We start from the raw sequence: 14502 nt of genomic DNA on the forward strand, positions 1-14502 counted from the left end.
TGTTCTTTGAAATTTTGGAGATTAGCCCTCTGTCAGATGTAGGGTTAGTGAATAACTTTTCCTATTCTGTGGCCTGCCTTTTGTCTTTTTTACTGTGTCCTTTGCCTTACAGAAGCTTTTTCATTTCAGAAGGTCAAATTTGATAATTGTCGATCTCAGTGCCTGTGACACTGTTGTTATGTTTAGGAAGTGGTCTCCTGTACCAACTCGTTGAAAAGTATCTCCCACTTTTTCTTCTAAAAGTTTCAGTGTGGCTGGATTTATGTTGAGATCTTTAATCCATTTCGACTTAAGTTTTGTAAAAAGTGATAAACATGCATCTATCTGCAGTCTTCTGCATACCAGTACCCATTTATACCAGCACCATTTGTTGAAGATGCTTCCTTTTTTCCATTGTACAGTTTTAGCTTCTTTGTCAAAAATCAAGTGTTCATAGGTGTGTGAGTTAAAATTAGGGCTTTCGATTCGTTTCCATTGGTCTACCTGCCTATTTTTGTGCCAATACCAAGCTGTTTTCAGGACTATAGCTCTATAATAGAGCTTGAAGTCAGGTATGGTAATGCATCCTGATGATCCGTTATTGTAAAGGGTTGTTTTGGCTATCCTGGGCCTTTTGTTTTTCCATATATAGTTGATTAATGTTCTTTCCAGGTCCTTGAAGAATTGTGATGGAAATTTGAAAGGGATTGCAATGAATCTATTGACTGCTTTTGTCAAGATTGCCATTTTTATTAAGTTGATCCTACCAATCCAAGAGCATGGGAGATCTTTCCATTTTCTGGTATCTTCTTTGATTTCTTTCTTTAAGGACACAAAATTCTTGATATACATGACTTTCACTTCCTTGGTTAACATTATGCCCAGATATTTGATGCTATTTTTTGCTATTGTAAAGGGTGATGTTTCTCTGATTTCTTTCTCATTCACTTCATCATCTGTATATAATAGGGCCACTGATTTTTTTGAGTTTACCTTTTATCCTGCCACATTGCTGAAGGTGTTTATCAATCTAGGAGTAACCTTGCAGAATTTTTTGGGTCACTTATGTAAACTATCATATCATCTGCAAATAGTGAAAGTTTGACTTCTTCTTTTCCTATTTGTATCCCCTTTATCTCCTTTTGTTGTCTTATTGCTGTAGCTAGAATTTCAAGTACAATATGGAAGAGATGTGGAGAGAGTGGACAGCCTTTCCTAGTTCCTGATTTTAGAGGAATTGCTTTGAGTTTCTCTCCATTTAGTTTGATGTTAGCTGTTGGTTTACTCTATATTGCTTTTATTATACTCAGGTGTGTTCCTGTTATACTTGATCTCTCTAGGATCTTTATCATGAAGGGGTCCTGGATTTTGTCAAAGGCTCTTTCAGCATCTAATGAGATGATCATGTGATTTTTCTTTCGCAGTTTGTTAATATGATGGATTACATTGATAGATTTTCTAATGTTGAACCATCCCTGCATTCCTGGAATGAAGCCTACTTGATCATGCTGGATGATTTTTCTGATGTGTTCTTGAATCCGGTTTGCAAGTATTTTATTGAGTATTTTTGCATCGATGTTCATGAGGGAAATTGGTTTATAGTTCTCTTTCTTAGTTGTGTCTTTGTGTGGCTTGGGTATCAAGGTAATAGTAGCCTCGTAGAAAGAGTTTGGAAGTGAACCTCCTGCTTCTATTGTGTGTTATACTTTGAGGAGTATTGTTATTATCTCTTCTTTGAATTTCTGGTAGAATTCTACACTGAAGCCATCTGGGCCTGGGCTTTTTTTGTTTGGGAGAATTTGATGAATGCTTCTATTTCATTAGGGGTTATAGGTCAGTTTAGATTGTTTATCTGCTCTTGATTTAGATTTCGCAAGAGATATCTATCCAGGAAATTGTCCATTTCCTTTAAATTTTCAAATTTTGTGGAGTACAGATTTTCAAAATATGCCCTGATGATTCTCTGGATTTCCTCAGAGTCCATTGTTATGTCCCCTTTTTCATTCCTGATTTTGTTAATCAGCATGCACTCTCTCTGTCTTTTGGTTAGTTTGGACAGAGGTTTATCTATTTTGCAGATTTTCTCAAAGAACCAAGTCTTTGTTTCATTGATTCTTCTCAGTGTTTTCCTGGTTTCTACTTGATTGATTTCAGCCCCCAATTTGATTATTTCCTGGCGTCTGCTCCTCTTGGGGGGAGTTTACTTCTTTTTGTTCTAGAACATTCAGCTGTGTCATTAATTCTCTAGTATGACTGTTCTCCAGTTTTTTCACGTGGGCACTTAGTGCTATGAACTTCCCCCGTAGCACTGCTTTCAAAGTTGGATATGTTGTGTCTTCATTCTCTTTGAAATCAAGGAAGTCTTTAATTTCTTTTTTTATTTCTTCTTTGACCCAGGGATGGTGTAGTTGAGCTTTATTCAATTTCCATGAGTTTGTAGTTTTTCTGCAATTTGTGTTGTTGTTGAATTCTAATTTTAAAGCCTGGTGGTCATATAAGATGCATGGAGTTATTCCAAATTTTTTGTAGCTGCTCAGGTTTGATATGTTGCCAAGTATGTGGTCGATTTTAGAGAAGGTTCCATGTGGTGCCAAGAAGAAGGTATATCCCTTTGTATTTGGGTTGAATGTTCTATAGATGTCTGTTAAAACCAGTTGGGTCATAACTTCTATTAGTTCTTTTGTTTCTTTGTTAAGTTTCTGTCTGGAGGTCCTGTCTAGCAGTGAGAGTGGAGTGTTGAAGTCTCCTACAATTAATGTGTGAGATGTTATGTGCATTTTGAGCTTTAGTAATGTTTCTTTGACGAATGTAGGTGCCTTTGTATTTGGGGCATAGATGTTTAAAATTGAGACTTCGTCTTGATGTATTTTTCCTTTGATGTATATGAAGTGTCCTTCTTCATCTCTTTTGATTGATTTTAACTTGAAGTCTAATTTGTTAGATATTAGGATTGCTAAACCTGCTTGTTTCTTGGGACCGTTTGATTGGAAGATCTTTTCCCAACCATTTACTCTGAGATGAAGTCTGTTTTTGATGTTGAGATGTGTTTCTTATATGCAGCAGAAGGAAGGGTTCTGTCCTCATATCAATTCTGCTTGTCTGTGTCTTTTTATAGGCAAGTTGAGGCCATTGACATTGAGGGATATTAATGACCATTGATTGATGATCCTTGTTTGTGCTTGATTTATTTTTAGTGAAGTTATTTTGTGTAGTTTCTTCTCCCTTTTTCTTTTGGTGTTTTGTAAAGTGGGATTATATATTGCCTGTGTGTTTGTGAATGTACTTATCTTCCTTGGATCTAGGTTTTCCCTCTAGTATTTTCAGTAGAGCTGGATTCATGGATACGTATTTTTTAAATCTGACTTTGTCATGGAATATTTTTTTCTCCATCTATGGTAATTGAGAGCTTTGCTGGATATAGTAGTCTGGGTTGGCATCCTTGTTCCCTTAGCGTTTGTAAGACATCTGTCCAGGATCTTCTGGCTTTCATCGTTTCCATTTAGAAGTCAGGTGTAATTCGGATAGGTCTGCCTTTGTATGTTACTTGGCCTTTTTCTTTAGCTGCTCTTAATATTTTCTCGTTACTCTGTATGTTTGATGTTTTGATTATTATATGGCGAGTTGACTTCTTTTTCTGGTCCAGCCTATTTGGTGTTCTTTAAGAGTCTTGTATTTTCATAGGCATATCTTTCTTTAGGTTAGGGAAGTTTTCTTCTATGATTTTGTTGAATATGTTTTCTGTACCTTTGAGTTGTATTTCTTTGCCTTCTTCTATACCTATTATTCTCAGATTTGGCTTCTTCACTGTGTCCCATATTTCCTGGATATTTTGTGTTAAGCATTTGTTGGTTTTGAGATTTTCTTTGGTTGACGAATCTATATCCTCTAATGAGTCTTCAACACCTGAGATTCTCTCTTCTATCTCTTGTACTCTATCGGTGATACTTGCATCTGTAGTTCCTGATTGTTTACCCAGCTTTTCTATTTCCAGCATCCCTTCATTCTGTGTTTTCTTTATCGTTTCTATTTCAGCTTTCAATCCTTCAACTGTTTGAGTTGTTTCCTTCATTTTTTTTGGTTGTTTTTTCTTGGTGCTCTTTAGATTCTTTGAGAGATTTGTTTATTTCTTGAAATTTTCCCCCATTTCATGGATTTTTTGTTTGCTTTTTCTTCTATTTCTTTAAGGGATTCCCTCGTTTCTTCTTTGAGGGTCTCCATCATTTTCATGAAATAATTTTTAAGGTCTGTTTCCTCTCCTTCGTCCAGACAGTGCTTTTTGGGTCTTTCTGGTGTTGGATCCCTAGATTCTGGTGGGGTCATGTTGGTCTTTCTATTGTTGTCTGAGCTCTTATTCTTCCCAGCTCTTCTTCCAGTGGATGCTGGTGGGGTCTTTCCATCTCCACTGGTCTCCTTCCTTCCTGAAGCTGAAGCTGGACTCGCTGGGGTTTGGGCCTTGGAAGAGCTGATGTCTTTCCTGTCTGGGCAGGTCTTCTGGATGCCAGGAGCAGCCCCGGAAGATCAAGGGGAAGGGTGTCAGGTGGGGGATCCCAGCCAGAGACCCAAGTTCACCTGAAGCTCGACTCGCTGGGGTTTGGGGCTCGGAAGAGCTGATGTCTTTCCTGTGTGGGCAGGTCTTCTGGATGCCAGGAGCGGCCTTGGAAGATCAAGGGGATGGGTGTGAGGTGGGGGATGCCAGCCAGAGAACCAATCTCACCTGAAGCTGGATTCGCTGGGTTTTGAGTTACCTTTCTTAATACAATATTTTCTATGTCCAAAAATTTATCTGAAAGTTTCATGATTTTATTTTTCTTTACAGTTGAATTGTAGGTGGACTTTCTTTTCCCACCCACAGGTTTCCAAATACCCCACATAGAAACTTAATACTAATTATAAATGCTCAGCAAATAACTCAGGCTTATTACCAAGTATCTCTTACAATGTAAATTCACCCATTTATATAAATCTATGTATTTCCACGTAGCTCATGGCTTTACCTGTCCTCCAGCATGTCTTGCTCACTCTGCTTCACCTGGTGATCTCTCTGACTTTGCCCTTCTTCCTCCCAGTGTCCTTAGTCCATTTTTCTGACTGATATCATCCTGTATAGTTATTGGACAGTCAGCTTCTTTATTAAACTAATTACAATATAATTTACATAGTGTATAGAAGGATTATTCCACAGCACTGATTAGCATTCCATTGTGTCTAGGTACCATATTTTCACTATTTATCATCTGTTGAAGAACATTTGGGTCCTTTTATTTCCTGCCTGTGTAAATTGAGTAGCAGTGAGTATGATTAAGTAAGTATCTGGGAAGCAGGATGCTGAGTACTTTGGGCATAGACCAATGAGTATAGCTGAATTTGAAGACAGATTTAGGCTTAGGATTTTATTTATTGATTGACTGATTCTCTGTACTGATTTCTAGGTATTGGTGGATGAAATTTGCATAAATTGAATAAAGCCTGTGTTAGCATAATAGCCAAACAAGTAAGGAAACAATGAAACCAATCAAAGCAACTACAGAACAATATTAACGATAAACATATGCAATAATCCTCAGTAAAATGAAAACAACCTGAATAAAAGCACATATCACAAATATTATTTGCAATGATCAAATTGTATTTACCCAAGAAATGTAGAGTGGGTTCAATATATGTCATTAAATAAATATATTAAATCATATAAATACACTTAAATACAAAAAAAATCAAATGGTCATCTCAATATGTCAAATAGCTAGTGACAAAATCCAAAATGTTTTCATTATAGAAGTCCTAGAGAAACAGGACTGTAGGGAACATAAATAAGACTACTTATGGAGCAGTAAGTCAGGAGAAAGAAATTAAAGGATACCAATAATAAAAAAGTCAACTTATCCCTATTTGCAGATGTTATATCATACATAAGAGATTTCAAAATATTCAGAAAAAGATCTGGTAGCAAAAAGTTCAGCAAAAAGGCAGGGTACTGAATTAATTTTAAGCCATTTCCTGCCACACCAACCAGGGAAATGATGACTATAAGAATTTTCATTGTACAGGACATTGCGTCACAGTAAAAAGGCTGATTGTAGTCCCTTTCATTCATTGCTCTGCCATTAGCCATCCAGGCTGGGATGCTTAGTTGCATGTTTGGGAATTCTTCATCAGTGTTCCTGAAATGAAAAAAAGAAGACATGAACACACACTGTATACTCTCTGACACCCTCCCTCCCCATGCAACTCTGTGGGAATATCTGACCCTGGCTCACAAAGAGGAGGAAACTGCTTACATAATTTAAGTCATTTGTCAATTTTTAAAAGGCCTAGGTAATCTATTGAGCCTTGGTCAGTAGATCAGTACTAATCCTGACTTTACACACAGATTTTGGACTCCCATTCAACAATGTGAGATATACACTCACCCTGAACTCTTCGGGGAGGGTCAAGGTCTTGCTGTGGATGAAATGACAGACTATGGACACCCCCACGGAGGGCCTCACCCTCTCTGGGGAAATGAGGGGATAATACGGGGTGTACTGGGAGGGCACAGTAGGAGGGGAGGGCACAGAAGGAGGGGAGGGAAAGGGAGAGGGACCTGGAACTGACTTGTGAAGCAACCTTGTTTCTAATCTAAATTTAAACTTAAAAATAAATAATAAAAAATAAAAAGATTTTGCTGACTTTAGCTATGTGGTAATTTGGAAAAAATGGCTCCCACAGAGAGTCGCACTATTAGGGTATGTGGCTTTCTGGAGAAAATTTGTTCCTCTGGGGATGGAATTTGAGTCTCCTATACTCAATCTATGTTCAGTGTGGGGCACAGTTCACTTCCTATGGTCTGTGGATCAAGAACGTTCAGCTCCTGCTCTAGTACCATGTGTGAGTGCATGCTATCATATCCTACCATGATCATGATGGAGTAAACCTCTTAAACTCTAAGCCAGTCACAATAAAATGCTTTCCTTTATAAGAGTAGCATGAACATGGTATCTCTTTATAGATATAGAAATTCAAACTAAGGCAGAAAACAGTACCACACACTGGGGTATTGCTTTAATAGGCCTTTCCATACTTTCATTTGTAGGCATTTGGACTTTTGGAGTTTGTAATACTTCAAGCATTACTCAATGGACCATAATAGTAAGAGGATGGAAGACAGTAGTTCTGAGGGTCATTTGAACTCTAGAGGCCCAACACAAGAAGTTTCAGAAGAGAAGAATGTTACTATCCTGCCTAGAGATCATCCTTGTGATATTTTGATGAAGAAGATGGCTGCTTTTTTCCTTGACATAGAGTCATTCTAAGGCAAACATGAAGAATTTTGGATTAATACTTCTGGAAGACAAAAATCTCAAAATATCCTTGTACACATTCTGTCATGTGGCTATTAATATTCATTCTAATGAAGATTTATAACCCAAGGGTCAAAACAACAAGGAAAAATACAAAGATACATTTTGAGTAGAAAAGGAGCACCAGTAAGTGGAATGGACCTAAGCTCTGTGCTCAAGGAGATAAAAAAAAATAAGAAATGAGGCAAGGGGTAAAAACTGGGCTGGTGAAACCCACAGAGACAGCTGACCTGAACAAGGGGGAGCTTATGGACCCCAGACTGATGACTGAGAGGCTTGCATTAGACTGATCCAGATCCCCACAATTTTGTTGTCAGCGAGGAGAACTTGGCAATCTATGGGGCCTTGGGTAGTAGATCAGTATTTATCCCTGTCATACAAATGGATTTGTGATCCCATCCTAAATTGAGGGATTCTCTAGATATTCAACAATAACAAAAATCACAGAAACCCTACAAACTAATGGAGATTGAACAATGCACAATTGCACCATCCCTGGGTAAAGGAAGAAATAAAAAAAGAAATTAAAGAATTCCTCGATTTCAATGATAATGAAGACACAACATACACAAACTTATGGGACACATTGAAAGCAGTGCTGAGAGGAAAGTTTATAGAACTAAGTGCCCACATGAAAAAACTGGAGAACAGTCATACTAGAGAATTAATAACACAGTTGAATGTTCTAGAACATTCATCAGATGCCAGGAAATTGAGGGCAGAAATCAATCAAGTAGAAACCAGGAAAACACTGAGAAGATTCAATGAAACAAAGACTTGGTTCTTTGAGAAAATCAACAAAATAGACAAATCTCTGTCCAAACTAACCAAAAGACAGAGAGAGTGCATGCTGATTAACAAAATCAGGAATGAAAAAGGGGACATAACTATGGACTCTGAGGAAATCCAGAGAATCATCAGGCCATACTTTGAAAATCTGTACTCCACAAAATTTGAAAATATAAACGAAATGGACAATTTCCTGATATATATCTCTTGCCAAAACTAAATTAAGAGCAGATAAACAATCTAAACAGACCTATAAACCCTAATGAAATAGAAGCAGTCATCAAAAGTCTCCCAAACAAAAAAAGCACAGGCCCAGATGGCTTCAGTGCAGAATTCTATCAAAAATTCAAAGAAGAGCTAATTCCAATACTCCTCAAAGTATTCCAACCAATAGAGGCAGATGGCTCACTGCCAAACTCTTTTTATGAGGCTACAATTACCTTGATACCCAAGCCACACAAAGACACAACTAAGAAAGAGAACTATAGACCAATTATCCACTTGAAATTCGATGCAAAAATACTTAATAAAATACTCGCAAACCGGATTCAATAATTAATCAGTAAAATCATCCACCAGGATCAAGTAGGCTTCATCCCAGGAATGCAGGGATGGTTCAACATTAGAAAATCTACTATTCAGCAGAAAAAAATAATGGAATCATGAGATTCGCAGGCAAATGGATGACACTAGAAGAAACCATCCTGAGTGAGGTAACCCAGTCACAAAAAAGAGAAACATGGCATGTACTCTCTCATATATGGATTTTAGACATAGATCTGGGGAGTGCCAGCCTACAATCCTATGGCCAGAGAGTCTGGGAAACAGAAACTACATTTAGTGGCTGGTTAAGTACTGAGCTGAACTCAAGAAAGCCAGCATCAGAGAGGGAGGACTGATGATCAAAGGGATTAAGACTGGGCTGGTTTAACCCCCAGAAACAGCTGACCAGACAAAGGTTAACTCTTGAATCCCAGGCATCAGCCTGGGAATCCAGCAGGGGACTGATCAAGACCCCCTGAATCTGGGTGTCAGTGAGGAGGCCTAGGTAATCTATTGAGCCTTGGGCAGCAGATCAGTACCCATCCCAAGTATACACATGGACTTTGGACTCCCATAGAACAATGTGAGGTGCACTCTCACCCTGAACTCTTGGGGAAGGGTCTAGGCCCTGCCCTATATGAAATGACAGACTATGGACACCCCCATGGAGGGCCTCACCCTCCCTGGGGGAATGAGGGGATAACGGGGGGGGGATGAGGGGAGGGCACGGGAGGAGGGGAGGGAAAGGGAGAGGGACCTCGTACTGACTTGTGAAGCAACCTTGTTTCTTATTTAAATTTAAAATGGAAAATAAAAAAAATATTAATAAAAAAAGAAAATCTATGAGTGTAATCCACTATATAAACAAACTGCGAAAGGAAAACAACATGATCATCTCACTAGTTGCTGAAAAAGCCTTTGAAAAAATCCACCACCCCTTCATGATAAAGGTCCTAGAGAGATCAGGGATAACAGGAATATACCTTTATATAATAAAGCAATATAGAATAAACCAACAGCTAACATCAAACTAAGGGGGAGAGAAACTCAAATCAATTCCTCTAAAATCAGGAACAAGACAAGGCTGTCCACTCTCTCCATGTCTCTTCAATATTGTATTTTAAGTTATAGCTACAGGAATAAGACAACAAAAGGAGATAAAGGGGATACAAATCGGAAAAGAAGAAGTAAAACTTTCACTATTGGCAGATGATATGATAGTTTATATAAGTGACCCAAAAAACTCCGCAAGGGAACTCCTAGAGCTGATAAACACTTTCACCAATGTGGCAGGACACCAGGTAAACTCAAAAATATCATTAGCCCTATTATATACATATGAGGAAGTGACTGAGAAAGAAATCAGAGAAACATCACACTTTACAATAGCCAAAGACAGCATCAAATATCTGGGGATAATGTTAAGAAAGGAAGTGAAAGACATGTATATCAAGAACTTTGTGTCTTTAAAGAAACAAATCAAAGAGGATACCTGAAAATGGAAAGATCTCCCATGCTCTTGGATTGGTAGGATCAACATAATAAAAATGGCAATCTTGACAAAAGCAGTCTACAGACTCAATGCAATCCCTATCAAAATTCCATCACAATTCTTCAAGGACCTGGAAAGAACATTAATCAACTTTATATGGAAAAACAAAAGGCCCAGGATAGCCAAAACAAACCTATACAATAAAGGAACTCCAGGAGGCATCATCATTCCTGACTTGAAGGTCTATTATAGAGCTATAGCCCTGAAAATAGCTTGGTACTGGCATAAAAATAGGGAGGTAGACCAATGGAACCGAATCGAAAACCCTAATTTTAACCCACACACCTATGAACACTTGATTTTTGACAAAGAAGCTAAAACTGTACAATGGAAAAAAGAAAGCATCTTCAACAAATGGTGCTGGCATAACTGGGTACTGGTATGCAGAAGACTGCAGATTGATCCATGTTTATTGCCTTGTACAAAAATTAAGTCTAAATGGATCAAAGATCTCAACATAAATCCATCCACACTGAAACTTTTAGGAGAGAAAGTGGGAGATACTCTTCAACGAGTTGGTACAGGAGACCACTTCCTAAACATAACACCAGTGATGCAAACACTGAGATAGACAATTAACAAATAAGACCTTCTTTAATCTAAAAAGCTTCTGTCAGGCAAAGGACACAGTCAACAAGATAAAAAGTCAGTCCACGGAATGGGAAAAGATATTCACTAACCCCACATCTGACAGAGGGCTAATCTCCAAATTTTACAAAGAACTCAAGAAACAAGTCTCCAAAATACCATAGGATCCAATTAAAAGGTGGGGTACAGATCTAAATAGAGAATTCTCAATAGAGGCGGCTAAAATGGCCAAGAGACATTTAAGAAAGTGCTCAACATCCTTAGCCATCAGGGAAATGCAAATCAAAACAACGCTGAGATACCGTCTTACTCCTGTCAGAATGGCTAAATTCAAAAACCCGAAAACTATTTATGCTGGAGAAGATGTGGATAGAGGGGAACTGTACTCCACTGCTGGTGGGAGTGCCAACTCGTACAGCCTCTTTGGAAATAAGTGTGGAGATTCCTCAGGAAAATGGGAATTAATCTACCGCAAGACACAGCGATTGCACTCTTGGGCATATATCCAAATGAGGCAAATTCATACAACAAGGGCATATGCTCCATTATGTTCATAGCAGCATTATTTGTAATAGCCAGAATCTGGAAGCAACGTAGATGCCCCTCAACTGAAGAGTGGGTGGAGAAAATATGTTACATTTACACAATGGAGTATTACTCAGAAGAAAAACACAATGGAATCTTGAAATTTGCACGTAAATGGATGGCACTGGAGGAAGCCATCCTGGGTGAGGTAACCCAGTCGGAAAATCACAAACATGGTATGTACTCACTCATATATGTCTCAGCAGAGACAGCTGATCTGTACAGTGGAGAGCTCTTGGACCCCACACCGACAGTGGGGAGGCTAACATGGGACGATCTCGTCCCCCCAAATATGAGTGTCAGTGAGAAGGCCTGGGCAATCTATGGGGCCTTGAGCTGTGGATCAGTGTCTATCCCTGGAATACAAAGAGTCATCATGGGGTGTGCCTGGACCCTACCGGGAGTGAAATGACAGACTCTAGATATCCACTATGTGGAAGGAATTGGCAATAGGGTGGGAGGCTGGGTGGGAAGGGGAGTGCGGGAGGAGGGGAGGGAGAGCGAACTGGGATTGACATGTAAAACAATCTATTTAAAATTAAAATAAAAAATGATAAAAAATAAAGGTAACACAAGCCCGAAAAGTACAATACTTCATGTTGTCTCCCACCTGCTGTTCCCAGTTGCAAATTCCCTTGCAATATTGAGTAAACACAAAAACCAGGGAAGTATAAATTAATAGGTGGGCTGGGAGCTTGTTGGGGTAAAATGACAGAATAAAGGTGATATGAAGTGGGAAGCAGACTAATTGGACAGATGTTCTAACTTGGGAAAAGAGGAGAGCTCAACTGAGAAGAAGAAAGGCGGACAAGGCTCAAATAACCACAGGGTTGTTTTATGAAGCCACATGACATTATATTTCCTTAAAAGTACATTATAAGTTTATAATTGTATATGGTTTATGTTATATAAGAATGGCTTTAAGTACCAAAGCTATGAATAATAAGTATAGAGTAAGGAGAAGAAACTCAGATTAAAAACACAGAAAATAATTTTTAATAAACTATAGAAGAATATTTCTGCAATCTAAAGAAAGCATTACCTATCAGTGTATAAGGGACATACAGAACACCAAGTAAACAGAAGCCGAAAATAGACATCCCACAAAATATAATAATCAAAACAGTAAATGCCCCATGCATCTAGTATGAGAGAATATTCCTCCATAGGGAATGGGTTCCCAAAGCCCATTATTCCACTAGGATAAATACTGGTTCTGCTGCAAGAGGCTCCATAGTCTCCCAGGCTTCTCCACTGACATCCACTTTCAGGGGGACTGGTTCGGCCCTATGAGGTTCTCCAGTTGTCAGATAGGGGCTCGTAAGTTCCCACTTGCTCAGGTCAGGCTAGATACATGGGGGAGGGCCAAGGCCCTGCCCTAAATGATGTGACAGATTTTGATGATACCCCATGGGATGCCTCACCCTCCCTGGGGAGTGAATGGGGGTGGTATGTGGGGTTGGTAAGGGACATGGGAGGGTGGGAGGGAGAGGGAACTGGTTTGATATGTAAAATAAGATTGTTTTTAATTTTAATAATTATTTTTAAGAAAAAGAACTCAAAAAATACAAAGAGTCTCTCTGAGCTAAAGGGAAGAGGTTTACATTGATTTCATTGGCAGAAGAAATCTGAAAACATCCTAGTGTAGACTCTGTAGTACGGATACTGGTGGTAATTCTAAAGAAATTTTATAATGCAAAGGAGCAACCTGAGCAAGGTAAGTTACAAAAAGTAAATTTTGAGGAGAAAAAGAATACCAGAAAGTGGAATGGAGCTAAATCCTGTGTACAAGGAGATGCAAAGATTAAGAAATGTAATAAAGGGAGTGATAACTTTAAGGCAAGATCCTACCCAGCTATGGAAAAAAACTAAAGAAAATCTTAGAGTCAGATATGGTGGGCCACACCTCTAATGACAGCACAGGGAGGCAGACAGTAACGTATCTCTGAGTTTGAGGCCAGCCTGGTCTACAGGGCAAGTTTCAGAGCATCCAAACGTAAGCAGTGAGGGACAAAAAGCTGATGATGTTGTAATTGAATGAGGGGACCATGTTCCAGCGTCAGCAAGAAGCAGAACTTGGCGGGTTTGGTCTCATAGTCCTGGCTTTAGGGCGAGAACACAATTTCCAGTTATGGAGTTTGCCTCAATGCCCAAAGAGAGCCACTGAGGCCAGGCATATGTCAGGGGTGTCCATGAATGGAGGCTTAAGAGAGTCAATTGTGGGAAGCTGTGAAGTTGAAGCCTGGAGTGCCTTGGAGAATTTAAGATGTTAGAGATTCCAGAGTCTTGGAGTATCTGCTAATGAGAACTGCTACCATGGAGTGAAACAAGACCAAGAGAAAGAGTTGTGTTGCAGTCAACAAAGCTGAATGGCATTGGAGATCTGAAGAGCATCTTGAGATCAGACATGAAGATCCTTGGTTTAGAGTTTACCCAGCTGCTTTTCAGCCTTGTTTTGGTTCAATATTTCCTCACTGCGCTCTCTTCCCTACATTTTGGAATGGTAATGTATATTATATGCCATTATATGTTGGGAATACGGGATCCATGCTTTGATTTTACCATGAATTACAGTTAAGAGGTTCCATGAATCTCACAGAGACTTTGAACTTTTAAACATTGTTGAGACTGTGAGAGATTATGTGGACATTTGAAGTTGGACTAAATGAATTTTACATTATAATGTTTTTACTAGTTTATGTGAGGCAGTGAGTGGAATTTAGTAGTTTGAATGAAACTGACCCACACAATCTCATAGGGAAAGGAACTATTTGGAGGTGTGGCTTTGTTGCAGTGGGTATGGCCTTGTTGAAGGAAATGTGTTTTGTGGGGAGAAGTTAGGGGTTTCTTATGCTCAGGAAACCACTGAATGTGTCTACTGACTTCATGTTGCCTGCAAAATTTAGGATTCTCAGCTCCAGTACCATGTCTTCCTTCATGTTGCCATTCTCACCTCCGCGGTGATAATGGGCTTAACCTCTGAGACTGAAAGGGAACCACCCAACTAATTTTTTTATTTATAAAAGTTGCTGTGATAATGGTGTCTTTTTACAGAAAACAAACAAAGACACAGGCCAAAAGCTGTCTTTCAAGGGGATAATAATGACATGGCATCATACAAACAAG

This window comes from Mesocricetus auratus, unplaced genomic scaffold (genome assembly GCF_017639785.1).
Source record: "Mesocricetus auratus isolate SY011 unplaced genomic scaffold, BCM_Maur_2.0 Super-Scaffold_100030, whole genome shotgun sequence".
Taxonomy (NCBI): domain Eukaryota; kingdom Metazoa; phylum Chordata; class Mammalia; order Rodentia; family Cricetidae; genus Mesocricetus; species Mesocricetus auratus.